The sequence below is a fragment of the Aotus nancymaae genome, unplaced genomic scaffold (assembly GCF_030222135.1).
Source record: "Aotus nancymaae isolate 86718 unplaced genomic scaffold, 86718_ANA_hifiasm-v0.15.2.pri h1tg000036l, whole genome shotgun sequence".
NCBI classification, from domain to species: domain Eukaryota; kingdom Metazoa; phylum Chordata; class Mammalia; order Primates; family Aotidae; genus Aotus; species Aotus nancymaae.
In genome coordinates, this window is record NW_026988450.1 from 24,551,528 (window position 1) to 24,571,993 (window position 20,466).

Consider the following 20,466-nt stretch of genomic DNA (forward strand, 5'->3'; position numbering starts at 1 on the left):
TTGCAAGACTCTGGCAACATTTCCTATGACCTTTTTTGAGAAAAACTGCAAAAACAACTGGATGATGGGATGGTGAAGCACGTTAGTATCGATTGAATAGCTGCTCTGAAAATGTTGATAAATTCATGTGAGCCAGGAGAGATGTTTTGATACATTAGCGCTGCCATATTCATTACAACATTGCTTTGGCATGTTTCATATATCATGTTTATTATTTTTTAATTGGTACATTGTATAGGATAAGAATGGATTGTTTGCAAAATTTGCAGATGACATGAAATTGGGTTCGTAACCAGCTCTAAACCAGGTGTCACAAAAATTCAGATTTAGAGGATCCAGCTCCATTTGGTTGATATAAATTTAAACTCATTATCCAAGCACAGCACTATCTTGGGTTTCTAGATTCTTCACAATAACTCTTTTTCTGCTGAGAGCACTGGCAGATGACAAGCTGCTATACTGCTTCCTGCTTAGAAAGGAGTGTTTGGAGGGCTCAGTGATTATTTCTCCTTGATGATAGGACATCTTTATGAGGCTCCCAACTTGACAAAGAAGACTTCATTTCAAAATGTACATCCCTGAAGCCTTACAGCCTATGCCCACAGAATCATTAAAATCCCCAACATGAGACTGTACTATTTACATTTAGGTCCTATACTTGTTTATACCATAGTTGTTTAAGTCCTTTATTACTATTCTAACAATGAAATGTATCTTCATTTCTGCTTCCTATACATTTCTTTCTCTATTTTTTTTTATTTTTGAGAATTGCCTAATTTTACAAAAAAAAATCTGATGTATCCTACTCTGTAATTTTACAACATTGGAGTAAGAATGTAGTTTTGCTCATAAACTGCTAGTTTGACAAATATTGACTGAAAGTCCCAATTGATTTTTTCCTTAATTTTTTATTCTTATGGAAGTTATACGTGCTCATAGTTTTATCTTAAAAAACCACACAATAATAGACAAGTCTAATAATAAATTATGGGGGCTAGAAAATAAATGGACTCCTGGACAAAGTCCCTTGGGCCTGATGACCATCCAGTGATTGTTTCCCCAGTTCCCAAATGTATAATTAGGACTGACATGCTTGTAAGTGGCACAATCCCCATATTGGATGTTGGTCTGAAAGATAAAGTCTATCATAGTGTGAAAAATAAACAAGAAGCCTCAGAAACTACCCTCCATGACAGCCAAGATAGTAAATCAATAACTATATCACATCCCAAGGTGAGGGATGGAAAAGATTAGGGACGTTTTAAGGATCTGAAGCAGGAGCTGGAAAACTGTGGACCATGGATAAAGTTTGGTGCATGGCAGTTTTTACACAGCCTGCAAGGTAAGAATGGTTTTTACATTTTTAAAAGTTGTTAAAAAAATAAATAAAAAGATGCCACAAAGACCATATGTGGTCTGCAAAGCCTAAAATTTTTACCATATGGCTCTTCATAGAAAAAATCTGTTGTACCTTTATCTAAAGGATGCAGGGATGGTGGTCCCAGTACATTGACTTAATTCACCTGTTTGGCCCCTGCAGAAACTGAATGAATCCCGCAGGTGACTGCAGACTACGATAAGCTCGATCACATTAAAGCCCTGACCCCAGCCTACAAACCAGATGTGTAAGGTATTTTTGATAAAGTGGGTTAATATAACATCAGAAATGCATGCTATTTTATTTTTAAATAACAATCCAAAAACAGTTTGTAGTCACATAGAAGGTACAACAATATACACTTTTACTTTTGCCTCAGGGCTTCTCCTGTCCTCTGCCGTAATATATTTCAAACATATTTGCATCTTGGCATTCTGCAGATCATCATATCCATTCATTATATCAATGATTTTACATTGATTAGTGAGATAAGCTGAAGGCAGACACACTGGAAACCTTGAGAAGACACATGAGTTCCAGAAGGTGGGAGCTAAATATTGTAAAGTTTCAGGGACTATCCATATCTGTAAAATGTTTACAGATTTATGATGATGAGCATGCCAAGACATCTCTTCAAAGGTAAAGACAAATTAAAATTAGTGCACTTTGCACCTCCTGTCACAAAGGAGGCACAAACTCTGGTGGGCCAGAGGACAAAGCCAACCGCATGAATAGGCAGCACAGACATTACTCACCACAGTTGCATCAATGCTCCTTCTTCAGCTTGCAACTATGGTTGTGTGGGGAGACATGTGTGACCAGCTAAAGCAGGAGTAAAAAGCCTTAGCTTGATTTTCAGTTGGGCTGGCTTGGTGTGTGGAGATGAGCTAAAATAGGTGGCAATTGCACTGAAGCCTCAATCGGGGGTGGTCTTGAAAGAGTGGTACAGAAAAGTTCTCCTGATGGGTGTTGTACTGGTAGACAACTTCATGGGTAAAGAGAAATGGCAGGGGATTAGAATATAGATAGACCTCTAATTAGGGTCTGGAAGAAAAAAAGGGGAAGATGAGGGCCAAGGAGGTCTGGAGTCAAGGCACATGGATTAACATCTGGGAGTGAACACAAAGTGTGGCAATCTTTGTACATGTTACACCCGCTAGAGAGAACATCCTTCTTCAAAGAGACAGTAAACAACCAAGTAGATGAAATCACCTGGCAATTAGTGTTTGCCAGCCTCTATCATTCACCACCCTAGTGCTGGCATGATGGGCAAAGAAAAGTGGCAGACAGTGGCCACACACAACAGCCTGTACTCTCTTTCACCATGGCTGATGTAGCACCACCGTCAGCAACAGCAACTGTCACCAAGTCCCCCTTATAGAGGCATTTCTTTGGGAGACCTGGCCATGGCTGACAAGTTCACAACTGAATGGATGGAGTCTTTCATCCTGGAAGGGTCAGTGGTTTGCTAGCATAGGAATGGACGCATGTTCAAGTGTGGAGTTCTCGTTCCTGCTGGTTGGGCCTCAGCCAGCACTATTAACCAAATGCTTTCAGAGTACTTGATTCACCAGTACAGGATCTCACGTAACATTGCATTGGACTGGGGGCCCACTTTAGAGAAAAGCACGTGCAGGAGTGGACTCATGACCATGAGATTTGATGGTCACATCCCATACACACCACCCAGAAGTTGTCAGCATAACAGAGATTTGGAATGACTTGTTGGGAGCACAGTCAGAATACCAGCTTGGAATCAACTATGTGAGGATGACTCTGGATGCTGGATACATATTTACATGTGTAGAAAGGACTTTTGTTTGAGCAAGTAACTCTAGTCAATGTTCCTTTCCTTTTCTTGTTTTGAGTAAGGTTAGGGATTAACTTAATAGTATACCTTATAGAAAAGCACAGAATTTTGCCAAAAACCACTGCAAGTGTAACAGTTACAGCCTATAAATCAGTCCATTTATTGGCAATCCATTTCCTATTTTGCTTTGCTTTATAAAAAGAAATGTTGGGCAAGGATGGAGCCCTGCACAATATAGCTGTGGACAACATAGTTATTTTATCAACCCACTGTTCTTGTTGACTCAGTGGTACGTCTTTGTAGAACTGGAAGTGTGTCTTTGGGTTCCTGGTTTCCTAGCAGGCTTCTGTTGCTCCCCTGGCCTTTGGAGGGTTTCCAGATGACATATTCTTGACTCAAGTTAATGGTCTAAATTTGTCTACTGTGCAATTTACTAGCTGGATCAAAAATAATAAAGGTGTTTTTTGTTAAGAATTTAAGTTAAAGTTTTGTTTGGAAATAATACATCAAATTTTCTTTTAACATTGTTAAGGCTGAGTTGAGAATGACTTCTTTTGCCAAATTCCCTCTAAAGATGTAAGCTCTTCATTCACTAATTTTATTACTTTTGATTGAACTCAAATTTCTGTCAAAAATTTCCTCTCTGTAAAATACATTTTCTTACCCAACTTTCACATTGGGAAAATAATTTTTCCTGCATAGCTCCTCTTTAAAATTCTTCTTTGTCATTTCAAATTGAAATCTCAGTTTTGCCTTGGCAAGAGAGTTTTCCAAAATTCCTCTCTCCCAACAGGACTATATGCTCTATTCATTTTCTTTGATATCCATATACAAATTGTTCCCATATTCTAGTGGTTGTCTGAGCATAGTAGAATTTAATAATAAATCAGTGCAGTTATCCAGAACATTTACATTTAATGTTGTGATAAAAGTCAGACATTTTGGCCTGAATAGCCACAATGATTTTCTAAACTGATCAAATCCAGTGGAAGGTTGCTCAAGTGTTCATATCTTAGAGCCAAAAAATCTAATATAAAGATTAAGATGTTAAAAGAGAGGCATAACTGAGGTTTTAATTGGTCAAAAAGTAGAATGTACCCAGATCTAGGTGCAGCCACCTTCAGGTCCTGAACTAGCCCTCCTGAGTTCTTCATTCCTTTTCTGCAGGCCCTGGGGAATCACCCTGCTTTCTTCTCTTGGTATTTGTCACCCCTTATCTTGTTCAACCCTATCTTGAAGTTTTCCTCAAATCTTTTCTGATAGTTTCTCTAGCTTCCTTCTTTTCTTAATTCTGCTGAAGAGACTCATATCAATCTTCCAATCTTTAGTGTAACATTGATAATTAGCTGTGTGACCTTACGTGAGATATTTAACCTTACTGTAGCTCAGTTTCTTCATAGTCAGTTAAATGAAGAGAATGATGACTACTTCATAGCATTGTTCTGGAAATTGAAGGAGATGCCTTGAGTATCAGTTTTAGAAGGCATTTAGTAAATAGTTACCCTCAACTTTTCCCTCTCATTTTGTTTCTATATATACAATTTGAAAGATGCAGAATTATTTTTAAATTGTTAAATAATATCATTTTATGTTGGTATGAGAATTGATGGTTTAAAAAATGTTTTCATATGCCTCACCTTATTTGCTGCTGCCATACTAATTTTAGTTAGGTAAGATAATTATTTATTATTCCTACTTTCGGATAAGGAAATTGAATCTCAGGGGGTTAAAGAAAAGTAAGTGTCTAGATTCATAATCCCTTCCACAGCACAGTAGAATTGGGAGGGAGGTATTGACACATTCTCTGTGTTGTGGTGTTTAGTGGAGACACCTCCTTCCTGGGTTGTGGTACTGGAAACTAAAGGGTAAATTCTGCAAATATCTCTAAATATTGGTAGATCAAAGCCAGGGAAAGCAATCAGAAACCAGATTGCATTCTAAATGGCTAGGGAGACTTAGGCAATGAAACTTGATGAAGAAACCACAGCTTGGAAAATTTAGGAAGAGCCTAGGTCCCAAGTGGGGACCTAGTAGGCATTCAGAAATGAACTAACAATATTGAATGAAAAGGACAATTAAAATGTTTCTACCAGGACTAACTACTTTCTATTGTCAAATTAGCTCAAGTTAATTATAGAGTAGACACTGCCTAAATCTGTGTTTTTCTAATTAACATTAACACTAAAAACATACTAACATTTAATGTTGTATAATGTATATGCATATGTGGAAACACTTGGATTTTATAAACTGATGAATGTATAGGATTACCTTATTTCCTGTCATTCCTTTAACAGATATTTCTTGTGTACCTGGGATGCACTAATCATTCTTCTTGGTATAGAGACTATGCCAGCAAAAATTGTCATGGAGCTTATAATAGAAGAAGAGATGTATGTAGTTTAGTGACATGAAAAATCATACGAGATCTGTACATTTTTTTAAATTAAGAGAAATAAAAAATAGAAAGAAAAAACTATGAATATAATTGGTTTTATCATAATTTCCTTGCATCTGAAGTCATCAAACTGGCATTATCTACATTGTCAATTATTTTTTCTAGAATTTCAGTGGCAGATAGAAGCAAATTTATTTATTTAGTAGTATTTGTATCAAGTGTACATATTTTAATGTTGCAAGTATATATTCCCATTTCTTCTCCACTAATTTCAGCTTACTCATATTGCTAAGAGCACATGCTAATATAATGCTAATCTATGCTAATTTTGAATTACATAAGCAAATATTTTTGCATGCCACAGAACATTTTTTTCTTTGCTTTCACTGGAGGTATCCACATAGGTTTTATAAACCAAAAATAAAATTATAAGCCCCCCAACTAACTGTATGGACCCCTCTTCTCAGCCAAGGGCATCCCAAAGTTAATGAAACACTAGTTCAGGCCATGATGGAAAGCAGGGTTGGACATGCCTCATTATACTCCCCTCCTTTTGGAATTCAGGCACAACTGACCAGCATTAACATTAAAACAGAGACATAAAGACTGAGAAAGCAGACTCTTTATAGCAATAAGATAACAATATGATGACTAGCAGGTCCTGAAAGAAATGGAAATACTTTACTCAAAAATATATCTATTTGACATATTTTCAAATGGCCCTGCAAATCTTTCTCTTATAGGAAAAAGCTACATTCTGTAGAGAATCTCCTTCCTTTTCCAGGTATTTTTTCTGACACAGGAGACAATTAAGGAGGAGTCTGACACCTTTTTAAGTTAAGAAACATTACAATCCATTCTCTCAGAAGCCAGCTACCTGGAGGCTTCATCTGTATAATAAGAACCTTGGTCTCTACAACCCCTTATGTTAACTCATACACTCCCTTCTATTGATTCCAGGTCTTTAAACTCTTTTGACCAATTGCCAATCAGGAAATCTTTGAACCTACCTATGATCTGGAACCAATGCACATCTAACATGTATTGGTTGATGTCTTCAGTTTCTCTAAAATGTATAAATCCAGGCTGTAGCCCAACCTCACGGGCCACACAGTCTCAAGATCTCCTGAGGCTGTGTCACAGGCATGTTCTTTTCTTTTCTTTCTTTTCTTTTTTTTGAGCGGGGGGACAGAGTCTTGCTCTGTGGTGTGATCTTGGCTCACTGAATCTCTGCCTCCTGAGTTCAAGTGATTCTCCTGACTCAGCCTCCCAAGTAGCTGGAACCACAGGCACATGTTACCATGTCCAGCTAATTTTTGTGGTTTGTATTTTTAGTATTTTCTATTTTTGTATTTTGTATTTTTAGTAGAGATTGGGTTTCACCATGTTGGCCAGGCTGGTCTCAAACTCCTGACCTCAGGTGATCCACCCATCTTAGCTTCCCAAAGTGCTGGGATTACAGGTGTGAGCCACTGTACCCAGCCACAGGCGTGTTTTTAACTTTGGCAAAATAAACTTTTAAATTGAGATTTGTCTAAGATACTTCTTGGTTTACAGTTTCTTAATTCTAATATTTTTATATTAATGTTATGAGGTAGGAAATAATTATCAATTTATTACAGAAAATAAGTCATGGGTTAATTTTCTGGATTATAGTAACCCAGCTAAAAACTGGTGAGATTACTATTGAAACTCAGTTTTTTCTAATTCCAGAATATATGTTCTTTTAAATTTCATATAATTTCACTTATTCTACAACAACTGAGTACCATTTGCAAATTCTATTGTTCTAGTTTTATTCCACTTAAATAAAAATATTCCTGCTCATTGGGGCTTAGAAACTAATGCTGGCTGGGTGCAGTATCTCACGCCTGTAATCCCTGAACTTTGGGAGGCTGAGGGGGGTGGATCACAAGGCCAGTAGATCGAGACCATCCTGGCCAACATGGTGAAACTCCGTCTCTACTAAAAACGCAAAATGCAGGTGGTAGCAGACACCTGTAAGCCCAGCTATTCAGGAGGGTGAGGCAAGAGAATCACTTGAACCCAGGAGGCAGAGGTTGCAGTGAACTGAGATTGTGCCACCTCACTCCAGCCTGGTGACAGAGTGAGACTCTGTCAAAGAAAAAAAAAAGAAAGAAACCAATACCACCAAATGTGGTGTTTCAACATGCTGAGCTGTGGAAGCCACAAAGTCTCTCTGATCCCTGCCCCCAACCATGATCCCTGCCCCAGATCATATCTTCCATAGAAGATCAAGTACTTTTATCTGCCTAAGATCCAAAAAGAACAATTGTTTTTTTATTTCCCTCCCTGCTATCTCATAATCTATTGCAGAAATGAAGACCAAGATGTGACCACACTGAAACAGATCTTTTTTCAGCATAATGATTATCTCCAAGGATCATTTAATTTTTTAATTTTAATTTTTTTTTTTGACCAAGTCTCACTCTGTTGTCCAGGATTGAGTGCAGTGGTGTGATCTCAGCTCACTGCAACCTCTGCCTCCTGGGTTCAAGCAAATCTCCTGCCTCAGCTTCCTGAGTAGCTGAAACTACAGTTGTGCACCACCACGCCCAGCTAACTTTTATATTTTTAGTAGAGATGGGGTTTCACCATGTTGGCTAGGCTGGTCTCCAACTGCTGACCTCAGGTGAGCCACCCACCTCAGCCTCCCAAACTGCTGGGATTATAGGTGTAAGCCACTGCAGCTAGCTGTCCAAAGATTATTTATTATTTAACTGTTCCAAGAACTAGTTACAAGTTAATTTCTGTTCCCTATTCAGATATTCTCCCTAGTAATCATTTATTGCCTTTCAGTATAATTCCTCTTCTTCTTCCCATAACCTGTTTCAACAGGATCCAAGCCTCTATTCTTCCTGCAATCTCATATGACATATAAGCTTCTATACCTGTGTGGGAAGTTGAGTCTTCATTCTGAAGGCTCCCACGAATATATGTTAAATAAATTTGTATGCCTTTTCTCCTGTAATCTGCCTCATGTCAGTGATTTTCAGTGAACCTTTAAGGAGCTAAGAGCCTTGACCCTCACATCCTTTGCTAGAATATGATATAACTGATGCAATCATACCAAATCTCTGGATCTGTAATTTTAACTTATTGCTAAAGATATCAACATGAATGCAGGCAAATTCATCCAGTAAATCAATAATTCAACAAATATTTATTAAGGACCTACTATTTATTAGACACAGTTTTGTATCTGAAAATTTGAGAAATAAAATATAAAACTAGCTGGCTTTTAATTTCTCTAGGAAAGAAAATTCTGACCTAACCCATCTGCTCAATTGAATCTGTAAATATGTCTTCCAAATTTTCTGTATTTTATTAAATTAAATTAGTTGGAAATGAAAAATTTAAATTATTACAGAAACATAGAATTATCCAATACAAAAAAAGTCATTCAAAATAATGAATGATCAAGAAATTTCATGTAAAGGACATTTTAAAGAAACAGATAGTATTATTGTTTAATTACTAACATTTTATTGTAATTAAAATTAATATGCTAGAAGATTTGAGATTTATTTTTTAAATTAGGTTAAACATTTTCCTTGCAAGTATGTTTGACTGAATCATTAATATTCTTCGCAAGCTTTGTAACCACTTAATGGGTTCATTTTGCCTGCTGCCCAATAAAGCCAATTTATCATGATAGAGGAACTGCAATAGAGAAAGAGCTTAATTCACCCAAACCTGGCTGAACAAGAGAGTGGAATTTTATTATTACTCATATCAACCTTTCCCAAAATGTAGAGGTTAGGGTTTTTTCAATGATAATTTTGGGTGGAGGGCGATAGCTAGGGAATGGGTGCTGCTGATTGTATGGGATACAATCATACAGGTGTGGAAAATGTTCCTCATGCATGCACAGTCCACTTTTGGGTCAGACCACAGGACCAGTTGGTGGGTCTGGGTGGAGCCATCGGTCATTAGAAATGGGAAAACCTGAAAAGACATCTCAAAAGATCAATCTTAGGTTCTACAATAGTGATGTCATTTGCAGGAGTAATTGGGGAAGTTGCACATCTTGTGACCTCTGAAACAATGACTGGTAATTATTTACATCTACACCTTAGCTGAATTCAGGCTCCTCTCAGCCTCCTAACCTGGTGGTCTTTCATTAGCTTTATAAAAGTGAGTTAGTTTGGGTAAGGGCTATTTTCATTCAAAGTACAAACTAAATTTCTCCCCAGGCTAACTTGGCTTAAGCCTAGGAGTAACCAACAGGGAAGTTTAGAGGGTAAAGGCAAGATGGGGTTAGTTAGATCAGATCTCTTTCATTGTCATGATTTTCTCACTGTTATAATTTTTACAAAGGCAGTGTATTAGTTCGTTCTCACACTGCTATAAAGAACCACCTGAAACTGGGTAATTTATAAAGAGGTTGAATTGACTCACAGTTCCACAGGCTGTACAGGAAGCATGGCTAGAAGGCCTCAGGAAACTTACAATCATGGCAGGAGGTGAAGGGGAAGCAAGCACATCTTACCATGGTGGAGGAGAGAGATCGAGCACATGGGAAAGTGCTACACACTTTCGAACAACCAGATCTTATGAGAACTCCATCCAAGAACAGCAAGGGGGGAGTCCACTACCATGATTGAATCACCTCCTTCCAATCTCCTCCCCTGACTCATGAGGATTACAATTTGACATGAGATTTGTGTGGGGACACAGAGCAAAACCGTATCAGGTGGTTTCAGTCTTTTTTTCCCCCCAATATAAACTAAATTCCAATTAGCTTCAGGTCAAACAACTTTTAAAAAAAATCAGAATTAGTTGATACTACATCTGTGTATACAAATCTCTGTGAACAAGTTAATTTTTAATTACTTTTTCCTTCTTTAAGAATTAAAAAGTATGTATATGGAATCAATTGCTGGTAACTTTACTTTGCCTGAGTTAAAGACTCAGGGAAATTTAATCTAAGTGTCTTGTAGCCTGTAATTTTCTCTGCCTTTTTTCTATTCCAAACAAGCCTGGTTGAGGGGGAGCAGAATAGAAACAATGAAGAAACTCACATTCCAGAATGCATGCTTCATTATTGGACTTTTTGAACATAATAAATATTTTTATGTCTGGATGAACACATTATTTAAGGTATGTTCTGATGGATTAAGAAGAAGGAATTTCAGAGTTTTAGGTGCATGAGGATATGTGAAAATGAATTTTATAAAATTTAGACTTGGTAAGAATCTCTGGGAATAATAATAAATATGTAGTTTATTTCCTATAGGCTTTGAGCATTTTAGAATTAGAAGGGACTTTGGAGGACACATAGACTGACTATACAGATAAGAAAAAACAGACGCCCAGAGAAGAATAATGGCTTGTTCAAGGTCGCTCCATTGGTTGGAGTGAAGCCTGGAGCCAACTCCAGATTCCCTGATGCCCTCTCACAATTTCCTTCCCTTTGTTACTGGGCTTCCTTGGGGGGGTAATACAAACCATTAGTGACTTTCAAATACATGGCTTTCTTTTTTTTTTTTTTGAATTAAAAAGCTATAAGTTAATCTTCTTTGGATCAGTAATCCAGAGCATTAAATAGGTGTTTGCCTTCAATTCCTCAATACATAACTAAGACCCAAAAGGAAACAAAATTAGACTCTGAGTAGCTCAAATATTTATTATAAAATCTCAGTATGGAAATCATGCATTTCTTTTTCTCTATGGGGAGGACCTCAGATTTTCATTCAGATGACCTGTTTTTCTTTTTATATACAGTTCTTAAAAAGCTAGTTAGAGGTGATCATCTAGAAGAGGTGATCATCTAGAAGAGATGATCAATGATCAGTGATCAATGTCCAGCATGCAGCAATACTACTTCACTTTATAGCTACTACTGGCCTCAGTAGTCTAGAGTCCTAATAGAAAGTGGCTTCAAGAAATTACTTGGGATGTGGGGGTAGAGGGGTTAGGATGTGACTGCTGTGTTATTCCAGTGCTTCTCTTGGCCTGTTAATTTAAAAGTGGCTTGCATTCCTCAGATAAAAAGGTTTATTTTCTTTCTCAAAGCAATAATAATAGAAAAGACCTGATAGTTGATGGCCAAATAATAAAGAATATTAAATAATGTTGTGCATAAACATGTATGAACTATGCCATTTATAATATTGAATTTGATTTATGTCAAAGAAAAAAAAGTAGGCACGGCATGCATTCTGTTTAATAAGTTGGGAATGCATAATACATTTTAAAATGGTATCTTTCAAAATTGAATATTGGTCTTGAAAATTATTAACCTTAAGTTTTTGGAGAATATGTTTATATTGAGTACTTCAGTCCTCAGGAATACTAGATTGTTTGGTTGTTTAGATAAGTAATAATAGCTATACATTTAAAAACAGTTACTTTATATGCAACAAATGGTGTAATTACAAATCTAGTGTTTGTCTGCAAGTTGAGTGAGGCGGAGCATTGGAAGGTGTTGGTAAGAAACAGTATCAATGAAATGGCAGTGCGTTCAATTGTTTGTGATGTATGTCCAATTTTTGTTTCAGAAAATATACTTTAAAAAAGTCATCTGTAGTTCTAGAAGATGGATGGCAAATATTAATATTTCAGTTCTCAGTGTCATTTTCAAGGTATTGGTAATGAGTTATTTTGCATGTTACATTCAGTAAGATTTTGAGGTTGTATCTGAATTTGATGGAGAAAAAAGTGTTCTGAATGATTAGCCATGTTTGAAATAGGCAAAGAAAAGGGAAATGGTACCTGTGCAATTTTTTTCTGCAATCCCTTACTTAGATCTATCATGGACTATTTCCTTTTATTATCACTTTAATTTTTATGTTACTGCAATCAACCAGTGTTTCTGTGTGCCTGAAATCTAATGGAGTTCAGTATTAGTTCTATGCTGTGGTGGGAAGGACAGATGGATTGGATTTGAATCTCAGCTTTCCTAAAGACTAGCATTAGCTAGAACAATTTCTATGAGTGTCAGTTTAACATCTATAAAATAGGCATAATAATAATAATACCTATTCTATGAATTTGTGAGGATTGAATGGAAAATTATTAGTAAAACCCCAGCACTATATCTGAAGTTATTTACTGCCTTCTTTCTCAGCCAGTGCTGGTATTATTTGGGAACATAATGATATTTTGATACTGTTTTAAGTAGACAAATCAGTTACACAATATTTGTACATTCTAAAGAATAATATACATGAGGCTTAAATGTTAGCCCGATTCCTCCCTTGCATAAATGTAGAAAACTTAGGAACGTATATTTCATCTGAATGCAACTCTTCCGTGACTTGGTATAATTGACGTGCAAAGATATTTTACATGTTCATTCATACATTGTAATACTCTGAGAGATAAAAGTAAAGAGACACAATCTATACTAATTAAAAAAAGATTAAGGATATAGTATATAATATGAACATGTGATATAATTGATTTATTTAAGTAATTCTGTTTACTATAAATTTTAGTCAAGCCTTTGCACAGCAGATTTTTGTTCCAAACATACATTGCTTTTTCTTTTGTTTGCCATACAAATAAGTTTGTTTTCAGAACTGCAGGCTGGCCAAGCACACCCTCTACTGGTTTATGCCTTTGGTGCAACAACACTTAGGTCCTAACAAAGGACCTAACAAAAGAGGACCATTCACTTTTAGAGTAAAAGCAGGTAACATTGGAAGGCAAACATACAGACAAGCACACACAGATGATGTTTCAGACGCTTGCCTTTTAGTCACTTATCGTAGAGAGAGGATTTATTTCTGTGAGTTTATTGTTTTAGAATTCTATACAACTTCTTAAGGCTTATAGCCAGGGTTTATTCATTTCACTCATGCGTTTAACACTACATGCATGGAAATTACACCATGTTTAGGCACAGCGTGAGAAAAGGAAGAAAGACACAGTATCTTTGACTTCATCGAGGACATGTTTTGCCTAGAGTGCCAAAAAGTAAACAAGCGAGTGTAATTTCAAATATATGCAAGCAATCTGCAGAAAAGGACACTGTAATGGGGCAGCACCTTTGTGTGTGGGTAGCATAGATCGTAACAATAGTTTCAAGGAAGACCTCTCTAAAGGAGTGATGTTGGCACTCAGACTTGAGTGTTGAGAAACAGACAAGTTAAAATCCTGGCACATGAGACAGCAAGGAAAACATCCTGGGACCGAATAGATGTACGGGTGGTTAATGATTGAAAAAAAAAAAAAAAAAAAAAAAGAAGAAGCCAGAGCATATTGAATGTGGGAGAAGGCTGATATTAAGCAGAAGTGGTAGACAGGAGTCTGATGCTCTATAGGACCTGGAGATCACTGTGAAGTTGTTTTTCTTATCAAGTGCATTGGGAACTGATTTGAAGGTTTATGCATAAGAGCAATGCCACTTAATTCATATTTTTAAAAAATGTGACCCTGGCTGTTCTATGGAAATGGATTTTAGAGAAGCAAGGGTGGGAGCAGGAAGCAGAAAACCTGGCTATCACTGTGATTCAGGATGAAGGTGATGTGTTTAAAAAAGAAAACTGTAATTAAAGATACTGTGTATTTTTTCCTTTTGGAAGTCTGTTGAAGCCTATACAACTCTTTTCAGAGTACCGTTTTAAAATGCATAACATAAAATAAATAAAATGCCAAAGAAACCAATTGTATTGAAATGTAGTTATCAAAATATTAAAAAACATTTATGAAATATTAGTATATGCACTCCTTTAGTCACATATTAAATAACAAGAATTAGTAGTGTGTCTGATAACCACTATTATTTCAAAGCTGTAATAAATAAAAAATCATTATGATGGTGCTGAAATGGTAATTTTATTAAAAATATCTGATTTCTGTTGATGATGAAGGCAAAGGCACTGCTTCTATGTTGCCAACTTTTATATTGGAAGGAAATATTAAATTTCAGTTAAAAATTACCAAACATAAAGATACAATTTTTTTATACCTTTAAGTTTATTGATTCCTTGCTTTAGTGGTAGAGGTGACAGAACTTGATTATAAATTGACTGTGGGAAATAAAGAGGCAAGGAAAAGAAAGGACCTAGGGATAGATGATAGCATAATTCAGGTGTGTAAATCTGTGTTGACATGGCCAAAATATTATCAACGATGCCTAGGCCTAGGGCAGATACTTTTATTTATCCAGATATACAAGTTTATGGGGATTCTATTTCTTGAACTGAATACAAGGTAAAGAGGATCATCTGTCTGCTTCACAATCATCTGGATCTCACACACTGTCACCAATGCAAAGTGGAGGTGGCTGTGCCCCAGATACCAGTGCCATGACTGTCCCTGAATCCAGAGCCATAGTACTTCCACATGTGCCTGTGCTTCAGGCCTTGACTTCCAAGTTTACTGTATTGATGCCACTCATCAGTTACTGGTGCCACAGACATTGCAAACAAGCCCACAAAACAGACCCAGTGCCAAGAGGGATTCCCTCAGCTAAAACTTCCCCAGTGGGAGAAAAATAGATTGAGAGGATCATTGAAGCCACCACCACCAAAGGCCCCAAAGACCCTCATTGTCATTGCAGATATCTACAGTATTGGATACTGAGGATCCCTGCAATCTTCACCAACGCTGACCTAAGATGACAGAGCTGCACAGGTACAACACAGCTGGTACCCTTACTGATGCCAGAACTGCTGCACCCTGTCCAGCAAGCTCGCTTGCGCTCTGTCCCCCACAGAGGAAGGTCTTTCCATAGTGAAACTAGCTCATAAAGTCTGCACAAGGTGACTGCTCCATCAAACACAGAGATATCAACATAAAGCTAGGAGAAACATGATAAAACTAAAGAAACATAAGACCATGAAAAGAATATAATCTCCCAGTGCCTGACCCAAAGAAAAAAAGAGCTATAAACTCCCTGACAAAGAGTATTTGTTTTGACAAAATATAATTTGACAAAAAATAATTGTTTTAAGGAAGCTCAGCAAACATTAATAAAGTACAGACACACAATTCAATAAAATCAAGAAAACAATAAATGAGCAGCGTGAGAAAGTTAACAGAGAGATAGAAATAATATTTAAAAATCAAGCAAATTTTGAAGCTAAAAATACAATGAATAAAATGAAAAATTAAATAGAGAACATCAACAGCAGAATTGAGCAAGCAGAAGAGAGAACCTGTAAAGATAGGTTATTTGAAAATATACACTCAGAAGAGAAAAATGAAAAGGAATGAAGAAAACTTATAGTATTTGTGGGACAGCATCAAAAGAGTAAATTACAGGAATTAAGAAGAGAAAGACAAAGAGACAGAAAACTTACTTAAAGAAATAATAGAAAACTCAATATCTGGAGAAATATATAAATATCTAGGGACAGGAAGATAAAGTGTCTTTAGGCAGATTCAATCTAAACAAGACTACATTAAATCATATAATCAGACTGTCAAAAATCACAATCAAAAAGATGATTTTGAAAGCACCAAGAGAAAAGAAGCAAATCACTTATAATAAAATTCCAAAAAGGCTAGGAGTGGATTTCTCAACAGAAGCCTTACAGGCTAGAAGAGAGTGGAATGACATGTTCAAAGAAAAACATATTATGGAAGGAAAAAAACCTGCCAACCAGTAACATTGGACCTGGCAAAGCTCTTCCTCAGAAATAAAGAAGAGATAATGACTTTTCAGATAAACAAGCTGAGAGAGGTGATAATTTATTCAAGCTGAAAGAAAAGAATACTAATTAGTAATACAAAGCTATGAAAGTGTAAAATTCACTGGTAAAAGTAAATACACAGTCAAATTCAGAATACAAGGCATTTAGAAATCAATCTCCCAAAGGTCAAGGATAAAAGCAGGAAGAGAAAAGAAACAAGTAACATACAATAGAGCTCCTATTTGTCTTTTAACAGACTTTTCAGTGGTAACTTTATAGACCAGGGGAAGGCCATGAAATATTTAAAATGCTGATGGAAAAAAAATCACTATTATCCAAGAATGATATATCTACCAAGATTATCCTTCAAACATGAAGGAGAGATAAAGACTTTTCCAGACAAACAAAAGCTAAGGGATTTCATCGATACCAGACACTTCCTACAAGAAATGGTAAATGTAGTTCTTCAATCTGAAAGAAAATGACATTAATGAGCAGTGAGAAATCATCTGAAGGTACAAAATTTATTAGTAATAGTAAGCACACAGAAAAACAAAATATCATTAACACTATAATTGTGGTGTATATACTTCTTATATCTTAAGTAAAAAGACTAAAAGATAAACTGATAAAAAATAATAATTACAATGACTTTTCAAGACAGACAGTACAATATAGAAATAGAAACAACAAAAAGTTAAAAAATAGGGAGACAAATTTAAAATGTAGAGTTTCTACTATTTTTCTTTTGCTTGCTTGCTTGTTTGTTTATGCAATAAGTGTTCAGTTGTCATCTGCTTAAAATAATGGGTTATAAGATACTATTTGCAAGCCTCATAGTAATCATAACCTCAAATCAAAAAACATAACAGATACACACAAAATAAAAAACAAGAAATTACAACATACCACCAGAGAAAATCACTAAAAGAAAGGAAGAAAAAGAAGAAGGAAGAGAAGATGACAAAATAACTAGAAAACAATTAACAAAATGGTAGGAGTAAGTCTCTTTTTATTAATAATAACATTGAATGTAAATGGGCTAAACTCTCCAATGAAAAGATAAAGAGTGGCTGAATGGATAATAAAACAAGACCCAATGATTTACTGCCTACTAGTAACACACTTCACCTGTATACACATAGACTGAAAGGGATGGAAGAAGATATTCCATGCAAATGGAAACACAAAAGAGCTATACTTAGGCAAAATAGATTTCAAGACAAAAACTATAAGAAAAGACAAAGAAGGTTATCCTATAATGATAGAGAAGTCAATTTAATGAGAGGATATAATAATTGTAAATATATATACACCAACACTGGAGGACCCAGCTATATGAAGCACATATTATAAGAGCTAAAGGAAGAGATAAACCCCCTCAACACATTAATAGGGGGAGACTTCAACACTCCACTTTCAGCCTTGTACAGATCATTCAGACAGAAACCAACAAAGAAACATCAGACTTAACCTGCACTATAGACCAAATGCACCTGATGATAGATATTTACAGAGCATGTCATCCAATGGCTGTAGAATATACATTCTTCTCTTCCAGCACATGGATCATTCTCAAAGATGAACGTATGTTAGACCACAAAACAAGTCTTAAAACATTCAAAAAATTGACCACAATGTAATAAAACTAGAAATCAATAACCAGAGGAATTTTGGAAACTTTAAAAACGTGGAAATTAAATAATATTCTCCTGAATGATGAGTGGGTCAATGAGGATATGAACAAAGAAATAGAAAAATTTCTGAAATAAACAATAACAAAGACACAATATACCAAAACCTATAGGATACAGTGAAAGCAGTATTAAGAGGGAAGTTTATAGCTATAAAGCAAGAGGGAAGTTTATAACTATAAGTAACTATATTTAAAAAGTAGAAAAATTTCAAATAACCAAATGATGCATCTTAAAGAATTGGAAAGGCAAAACCAAACCAAACCCAAGATTAGTAAAAGAAAAGAAATGATAAAAATCAGAGCAGAAATAAATGAAATTGAAATGACAAAAACAATACAAAAGATCAATGAAACAAAAAATTGTTTAATTAGATCCCATTTGTCTATTTTGACTTTTATTGCCATTGCTTTTGGTGTTTTAGTCATGAAGTCCTTCCTTGCCCATGCCTAAGTCCAGAATGGTATTTCCTAGGTTTTCACAGCAAAATAAGCTATCTTTAGAGTGAACTGGCAACCAACAGAATGGGAAAATTTTTTGCAATCTACCATATGACAAAGGGCTAATATCCAGAATCTACAAAGAAAGAAAACAGATTTAAGAAAAAAACAAACCCATCCAAAAGTGGGCAAAGGATATGAACAGACACTTTTCAAAAGAAGACATATATGAGGCCAAAAAACATATGAAAAAATGCTCATCATCACTGGTCATTAGAGAAATGCAAATCAAAACCACACTGAGTCAGAATGGCGATCATTAAAAAATCTGGGGACAACAGATGCTGGAGAGAACGTGGAGAAATAGGAACACTTTTATATTGTTGGTGGGAGTGTCAATTAGTTCAACCACTGTGGAAGACAGTGTGGCAATTCCTCAAGGATCTAGAAATAGAAATTCCATTTGACCCAGCAATCCCATTACTGGGTATAAACCCGAAGGATTATAAAGCATTCTATTCTCAAGGAGGATCTTAGTGGTGTTCTCTATATTTCCTGTATGTGAATGTTGGCCTGTTTTGCTGGGTTGAGGAAGTTCTGCTGGATGATATCATGAAATTTATTTTCCAACTTGGTTCCATTCTCCCCATTTCAGGTACCCCAATCAGTCATAGCTTCAGTTTCTTTACATAGTCTCATGTTTCTTGGAGGTTTTGTTCATTTCTGTATTAGTTCATTTTCACAGTGCTATAAAGAAATACCTGAGATTGGGTAGTTTATTATTAATAATAGCATTAACCCAAAAATCCAAGTCCAAGGTCTCGTCTAAGAGAAAGCAAGCACTTTCTGCCTGTGAGCTTGTAAAATCAAAAAGCAAGTTAGTTCCTTCCAAGATACAATGAGTGTACAGACATTGGATAAATGCTCCCATTACAATTGGGAGAAATTGGCCAAAACGAAGGGGCTGCAGACCCCATGTAAGTCCAAAATCTAGCAGGAAACTTATTACATCTTGAATCTCCAAAATGATGTCCTTTGACTCCATGTCTCACATCTAGGGCACACTGATACAAGGGATGGGCTTTCACAGCCTTGGGCAGCTACTTCATGGGCTGGCATTGAGTGCCTGTAGCTTTTTTGGTACATGGTGCAAGCTGTTGGTGGAACTACCATTCTAGGGTCTGGAGGACTGTAGTCCTCTTCTCACAGTTCCACTAGGTAGTGCCCCAGAGGAGACTCTGTGTGGGGGCTCCAACTTCATATTTCCCTTCCACATTGCCCTAGCAGAGGTTCTCCATGAGAATTCTGCCCCTGCAGCAGACTTCTGCCTGAACATCCAGGCATCATTTCTGTACATCTTCTGAAATCTAGGTGGAGGTTCCTGAACCTCAGTTTTTGACTTCTGTGCACCTGTAGGCCCAACACCACTTGTAAGCTACCAAGACCTGGGGCTTGCACTTTCCGAAGCAATGGCCTGAGCTATCTCTACCTTGGCTTCTGTCAGCCATGGCTAGGACATAGGGTGCCATGCCCCAAGGCTTCACAGAGGAGAATGGACCCTGGGCCTGGCCCATGAAACCATTTTTCCCTCCTAGGCTTGTGGGCCTGTGATGAGAGGGGCTGCCATGACTATCTCTGACAGGCCCTGGAGACATTTTCCCCATTGTCTTAGTAATTAATATTTGGCTCCTTAGGACTTATACACATTTCTACAGCAGGCTTCAATTCCTTCCTAGAAAAATAGGTTTTTCTTCTCCACCTCATGGTCAGGCTGCAAATTTTCCAAACTTTTATTCTCTACTTTGCCACTAGAAATGTCTTCTGCCAGATACCCTAAATCATCTCTCTCAAGTTCAAAGTTCCACAGATCTCTAGGGCCGGGCAAAATGCTGCCAGTCTCTTTGCATGGCAAGAGTGACCTTTACTACAGTTCTTGGTGAGTTCCTCATCTCCATCTGAGACCATTTCATCCTGAACTTCATTGTTCATATCACTATCAGCATTTTGGTCAAAACCATTCAACAAGTCTCTAGTAGTTCCAAACTTTCCCACATCTTCCAGTCTTCTAAGCCTTCCAAACTGTTTCAACCTCTGCCCATTACCCAGTTCTGAAGTAACTTCCACATTTTCAAATATGTT